This window comes from Ostrea edulis, chromosome 5 (assembly GCF_947568905.1).
Source record: "Ostrea edulis chromosome 5, xbOstEdul1.1, whole genome shotgun sequence".
Lineage (NCBI taxonomy): Eukaryota > Metazoa > Mollusca > Bivalvia > Ostreida > Ostreidae > Ostrea > Ostrea edulis.
The window spans coordinates 49925809-49933386 of record NC_079168.1 but is presented as its reverse complement, the minus strand read 5'-3'; positions in this window follow the sequence as shown (position 1 = coordinate 49933386).

Sequence of the window (7578 nt, the reverse complement as noted above, 5' to 3'; positions counted from 1 at the left end):
ACCAGAAAGCGAGGGGGCAGGCGCGGGTCATCTGCCCCGCCTCAACGGACATATACACAGATACAGTGGTCATTATGGGTATAAAAACGTGTTTTAATATAAGATCGAAAACTCAAAATCTAGATAGTTAAGAGAATATATGACCTGAGTGGTGAGAGGAAAAAACACAAGTTGAAAAGTTTATTTACGGTCAATTGAAGCTGACCGAAAAGTGACCCTTCATTGACCATGCTTCTATCATTATGCGCGCCGAGGCCTGTGCTTCTCACTTTTTGGTATTGGAGCTGTAATACTCCTAAGCACACGTCTTTAAGGCCTCTTGTTGTGATAAGACAAACAGGAAAGAAACAGGAGAACATATTCACTGTTATTGAAGAACAACATATTACATTCTATCCTAATTGGTCGCTTCCTCTGTAGAAAACAGCGCAAAGAATGCGTTCGTGCTAGAAAGAAAGCCGTGATGATATGTGACATAGGCAAAATGGTCTTAACCCTCTTGAAATGAATTCCTAGACAAAATTTATCATGCTGATATGTAATGTAACTCTAGCTTTTTCTGATAAGCTCCTAACTTTACATTTTTTACCACGTATTTACCATTTACCGTGCACTTTAGCTGACCCGACAGTTGAGGTGAAATGTCCATAGCTGTAATACGACCGAATTTAAACTTTACGCAGTGGTCATGAACTTTTTTCAGTACGTTTCAACAATTGAATAATGACCGAGGATCATCCTTTAATTGTAAAATTTTGATTCCTACCTAACAAGAATGAATCATTTAGTTATTTCAAGTGTAACTTGATGTGTTCTTTCCATGTATAAAGCGTGGCCTTTTCTCTTCTTCTTTTCTCTGTACCTAGACCAAAAGGTCAAGTAGTAGGTATATCAATGGAAAAAAAAAGTTTCCTCAACAATATCAAAACCACACACAAACTATTTTAATTGAGATAAACTCTGGATAAAATTAATTATGCTCTATAGAATTATTATCGTATCTCATTTCAGAAATGACTGGTTCTTTTGAAAAGATGAAATGGTAGAGTGTTATATTGAACAATATTGAACAAGGCGTTAAAAAGAAGATTAGCATCAAATTTGTATTCAGTCTCATTGAAACTGTCTCTCGAAAATGCACGTTTTTCAAAGACAGACGCGTGGTCACAACGTGAAATTACATGACCGAGAAAGGAAGGTGCTTATTATCCCAGAGCTACAAAATCGATGAAAAAGATGGCCATTACTGCCCCTTCAGCCAACGTCTTGACCATCGGTATTGATTAGAATGTTGGGAAAAATAAAGATAATAAAAATAAAATCAGCGCCTCACGATGAGAGTGTCACCATCAGTCATCATATGCAATAGATGCTGATCGGATATTAACATGTCTCCGACTCCCCTTCTCCTATATTCCATTTTTATGAATATTTGAACTTTTCAAGAATTTGGCAATTATGAATTATTCTCTTTCTATTTCTGTTAATCACAATTGGAAATTCTCATCTCTTCAAACAATGACACATTGTAAAAGAATCAACAAGTTAAATCTATTCTAAAAAGTTTCTCAGAAGAAGGGGAACGATTTATCGTTGAAAAAGAATCCCAATTTAACTATGTGTCTTGACCAGATCACTGAACACGTAAGATCGTTCGATCGATTACATTTTGATGGTCACAGGTTGAACTTCTTTATGCGAATAAAAACGAGTTAATATGAATAAAAACGAGTTAATATGAATAAAAACGAGTTAATATGAAAAGTTCTAAATTTCTTGAAAAAATAAGCTTTTTAAAATATGACAAAATATACTTTAAGTAGGCAAATTACTAGAATCATAGACACTTTCTTATCGTTATAACGCCAATACATTTAGGTACTATATGGTATGTAAATTATTAACATTTAATGCTTTTTTTAAATTAACGTATGTCGTAAATTGTTTATTTAATATTTCATTAATACTACACTTAACATTGATAAAAGTGAACAAAATACGCGAAATAGCCGTGAAATTTTTAATCCCTGAAAAATAATACATGTATTACAGAATTCTTGAATGCTAATTAACTGTAACTTCTATGGTTTGATAAAGCTAGAAGGTTAAATTACTAACTTACGTTAAGTGTAATGTTTGGTTTAGTATTATGTGTTTGTTCTATAGACAACACTTTTCTGCAGAAATCATATTTGTTACATTGTGCAGAAATCATATTTGTTACATTGTGCAGAAATTATATTTGTTTTGTTATAAATACATGTTTATTTTGTCAGGCATTTTAACACACGTTTATAAGTCGGAAAGCGTAAAGCTCTATTAATTAGGTAATTCTTATTATATAGAATGCTTAGAACCAAACCTGTGCAAATCTTTTGCTATGTGTAAATATGTAAACCTATGATATGTAATGTCTCTGGTTCAAGCAAAACAAACATGCGTAAAATTGACAGTACATTACAAATGTTGCCAATATTGACAATCAAAGGAGTAACTTGAGAACGCAGGACATGCAAACACACAAATAAAATAGAAATTACATGATGCTCCGGGATTGACGAGGTGGTACAATAGTAGAATGAAAATGTATTATAGTTTATGAAACAGATCATGGGGGAAAAAGATCTTTAAGTGACCAGTTCGAACAGAAGGCTATAATTGAGTGAAATCAGAGTAATATTTCCCAGAAAAGAATAAGACCCATCCTACAATCATATGTTTTATAAATGCGATGGAATAAAGGCAATATTACGAACAATTCAAGGCTAAAAAATCATTAAGAGTGTAAAATTATTGATTTCAATTGCATGGTCCATCGTCTGCCCAATTACAAAGGGACTGGACGCCCTCCCTGCCACGGTGCAATTAGCATTATCCTGTTACTACGTAATTATGGTTTGGACACATCCGAAGTTCCATGGCAGACGATTAAAGTTGCATTGGATCGATTGCAAAAATACTGCAAAGTTCATTATTTCTCTTTTTAGCATCTGAGTTTAGAAAGGAAACATGTCCATGGTCAAAAAATGCTCTGCAGTCACTTATTTTATAGTCTTCCACAGCTCTCAAATGAAAAAGAAGAAAAACCCACGTGTCTCTATATATAGCACAGTTGTCATAGTACACATGCCAACCTCTTTGGATCAAGTTCAATTTATTTCTCAATATCAAATATATATGTATTTATTATTAATTTGTATTCACCTGAGGATGGATGTTAAAATCCAGAAAGCGCTAGTGATTTAAATATATTTTGGAACTGTATATTTTCCTGCTTTTTTATTGAATTATTTTGACTGTGTGATATCAACTCTTTCTATTTCTATTTGGATTATCAAAAAATCATATATATATATATATATATATATATATATATATATGATTTTTTTTTAACTTGATCCAGCGTAGGACTGATTAGTTCAGTTTAGTCTTGACGCTCGATGGGAACATACTTTTCTATTGCCACATATTACATGATTTTAACATGTAGACGTTTTGTTTGTTATCAGCTTTTGTAGTTTAGTTGTAGTTTTAGTTTCCTTTTCAATTTAGTTTTCTTTTCTGTGTAAATATTCTATCGTCCTGAAGAAGGGATAGGTCGTCTCGAAAATTTGACAATTCACTGTTGTTTATGTCGTTGGTCATCATTTCTAGTGCTTTTTATATCCATTTTTATTTGACCTCGTATCTACTATTAGATCCGACACTAGTGGATGTTGAATGTAGTAGGATTTTAGTGCTTTATACAGTTGTTAAATAGTTTAGAAGAATAAAATCCAAATTGATCACATAATAAATAACGATCAGTTCCTGCTAGTAACTTTCGCCTTACGGCTCTTCAGGCAGTTTGTCTAGAATGTTTTAGTTTCATAGTAACGTTGAAAACATAGTAACGTTATATACAATATGGACCCCCCCCCCCCAAAAAAAAACCTCGCAAAAATTACATCATCATTAAAGTAATTCCACCCTCCTGTGATGTCATCAGATTTTGCAAAATCAATGATTTATTAAGATTTATGCATGATAGGAACATAAATTTTGTTGGAGTATTTTCTGATAGTTATTGTTAAAAATCTTGTTAAAAATAAACTATTTCAAAAGTCTAAGTTATAGATGAATAATCAATGATACGTTTCAATACATTGAATCCAAGGGCAATAACTTTGTTTCTATTGATTTCTTTATCAAGTCTTTTATGTGATAGATTTCCTTTATTTTTTACAGACATTTTCTATATTTTTGTGAAGATACAGTTTTATGAAATTGTTATGAATGCTACTATATCGCCATAACCAGTCTTTATGAAATTTTGATAACGCTGCATGTTTACGGAAAATTACAATTTTCTGATGATTTTGTTTATGTACGTCTCGCATCTTAAAAAGAGTGATGACCTATGTATTTTATTTGATAATTTGTAAGTTTTAACTCTAATGAATGGAAATAAATACACTTTTCAAACTTGTATCAGATAAAATTGCAAGTATGGAGTTACCTTAACATAAAGCTCACAAGTTCACAAAATTTTAACGTGTTTAGATTTGACCAGTACAGAAACCAACCTAAGAAATTTTGTGTTTCATTGAATTAGATACAAACCATCTTTTTTGTATGTTGGAATTACAACAACAACAATTGGTAGTATTCTGATAAAGAACTTGAGACTGTGAGCAAAATATGTAACTAATGATTTCCCTCATATTGAGACGTCACTAGAATTAGGTGAAGCTCCACAAATTTAAACCTATGCTTAGCGCTCATGGCCGTAGCAGTGATGACCATTTTTAATCCTGCCAACGCCTGTCGCGACACGGGACCTCAGTTTTTAAGGTCCTATCTAAAAACCCGCGACTCTCACTTCTGAATGCCGAGCGTTTGGAGAAGCCATGGTATGAGCGGGTTAAGAATTCAAGACCTCCACTCTGTGTGTGTGTGTGTGTGTGTGTATATATATATATATATATATATATATATATATAGAGAGAGAGAGAGAGAGAGAGAGAGAGAGAGTATTCAACTATCATACGCAAGTAGTTGTTAAATATGTTAAGCTTATAGATGGGATATTTCCAGGACTGATCGGGAAAAGCAGTCAGGACCATGTAGAAGTCATAGCTGATGGTGTCAATTCAATATAGAAACCATGTCCTGGGGTGGCAGTCGTTGTTTTTGCATCTTTCACCGAGAAATACGTACACGCATTTTGGCCATCGTAGTAATTTGAGATGTTGAACAGCAGGTTTACATTTGTGTCAATGTAATTATTTTTGAAATGATTTTTACGTGAGATTTAAAGTAAATAACCCACATATATGTAGATGATAGATGCCCGCGGTCGGTAGCCGCGAATTGAAATATATAAAACTCAAATAAATATCTTTTGTCCATTGCTGAGATTAACCAACGATTTCTTAAATTCATACCGAACTTAGAATATCTGTGATAGCGACAAGAAAACAAGAAAATTAGAGTTAATGTTATATAGTTGAGATGTGGTGCATTTGTAAATGAACGTACGTGTAACATATCCCGACAATGTACTTCCTTTGCAATAGCAATAATGCAGCATCGAGATTTAAAGACGAAGGTGTTTTATAACCGCGGTCAGATTCCGGGAGAGGGAATATATTATTACAGTAATTTAGATTTAACCGTCTGATGAACCGAAAGCAAATATTCGAGATTTAATAGCCGATTGAAGTGAATAGTGACAGATATTCCACTAGATGCATTAATCTTACATACATTCATTACTTTATAAAGATTTTACAAAACACACGCAAGATCTAAAGTCAAGAAATCGGCTACATGTACGCAATACTAACAAATTGTATTCACAGAGTCGTACAATGTTTCCACTTAATTAAACAAGAAGACAATAGAGCTCGCAGGACGGGTGCAACTCTGAGAAATGCCGAGGAGCCTTTCTGGAGAACTCAGTCAATGAGGTTATTGTAAATACTTTTTATTTCAAGAAAGAAACAATGACATTATGAAGTCGTGATGAAAATCGTCTTTCTAAGTACGAACCACGAAGAAGCGATATCTTCAAAGGAATAGACCCGCTGCTTACATACTACGACCTGGTCACTCATCCAGAGAAAAGTTGGTCAAACAGCATCCGAATCTTCATCCTCCATGCAAGTCTGAACAACATATAAGCTGCAATTGCTGAGCAATAAACCTGCTGCAAAAAAACTATAAGCTGCTTGGTCATCCATACGATAAAGGCCAGGCGTAATGTTCACTTACGCACAGAGAAGTCAGTTAAGGAGGAATAGACCTGGTCACCCCATTTAGTAAACACAGATCAGAAGTAGCATTCGAATCATGAAGGGTTGCGACTCTTCAGCATCCATCCAAGAGTTAATAGATTCTTTGAAATGGGCCATTTCAAAATTTTGACCTGCTGTAGAATATAGATGCAATATCTGAATCATTGAATAATTTTGAGAAACTTTATTTTGCTGTCATGGACGACGCGGCTGAAGGGGGATTACAATAGCTCTCCATGGGTATTAGTACCGGCGAGCTAAAAATACTTTTTAATTATAAAATGTAATATGCATCTACGCTAAATGCATCTTTAATGAGATATCTTTGAGAAATTCAAAATAAAAATTGTTTCCCATTTCTTTTTTTAAAGAACAGGATTCAAAAAAGGAGATGGAGCTTAACGCACGGCGTTTTTCCATGAGAGGATTATATAAATCTTTGGAAGGCTGACCACAAAATACATCAGGATAAATAGTCATATTGCATGAGGTCATTATCGAGCTGCATCTGCACGAAGCTCACCCCGCCTCAACCTCTCGGCGACCTCTTGTGTTTTACAGACTGCTGTGCAAGTTATCTTTACGATGCACTGTGATGAATGGTGTTCTGACACGATTATAGACTTTTAAATACGTAGCTGGCCGAAGTCACTCGTTGGTTAATGACAGAAAACCTTGTGTTGACCGTAATAGCTACAAAAGTTCTTCCTGGCAACAGAAAAAAGCAATTTTCTGGCTGACCATCGATCGCTGAATCATTGCGTCATGCAACTTTCAGTAATCGCCATGATGGCAATGAGGAAAAATAGTCGTAGCCAGGCTTTTCTTCTATTGATTTCAGCCAAGAAGACTTACGAATAATCTCAAACATGCTTTAATTTTCATTATTGGAAAAGTTAACCAAATCTTCTATTTTCTAGGATAGCATAAAGTTGTGCTAATAAAAATACTCCAACACCATGAGGCCCACGGTCACATCGCTCGTTTGCATTTTTCTATGTAATACATAATCCTACGGAGCATATTGCGAACAAACTTAAATGCACATTATACACAAGGACGCTTGGATGATAATTTGACATCTTGTACCCTAATGGTTGTTGATTTTCAAAGAATTTTCCTATATATATATATTCCTAGCCATATGTAAAACGTGGAACTACTACTACGACTACGCAATGAACAAACATGAATCTACAGTTCATGTGGATGCTTACATATTAGCAAATTGTATTTTTATGCATATAGACCAACGACACGAAAAATTGGGTTGATAATGTGTGACATAAATACTCTCAAG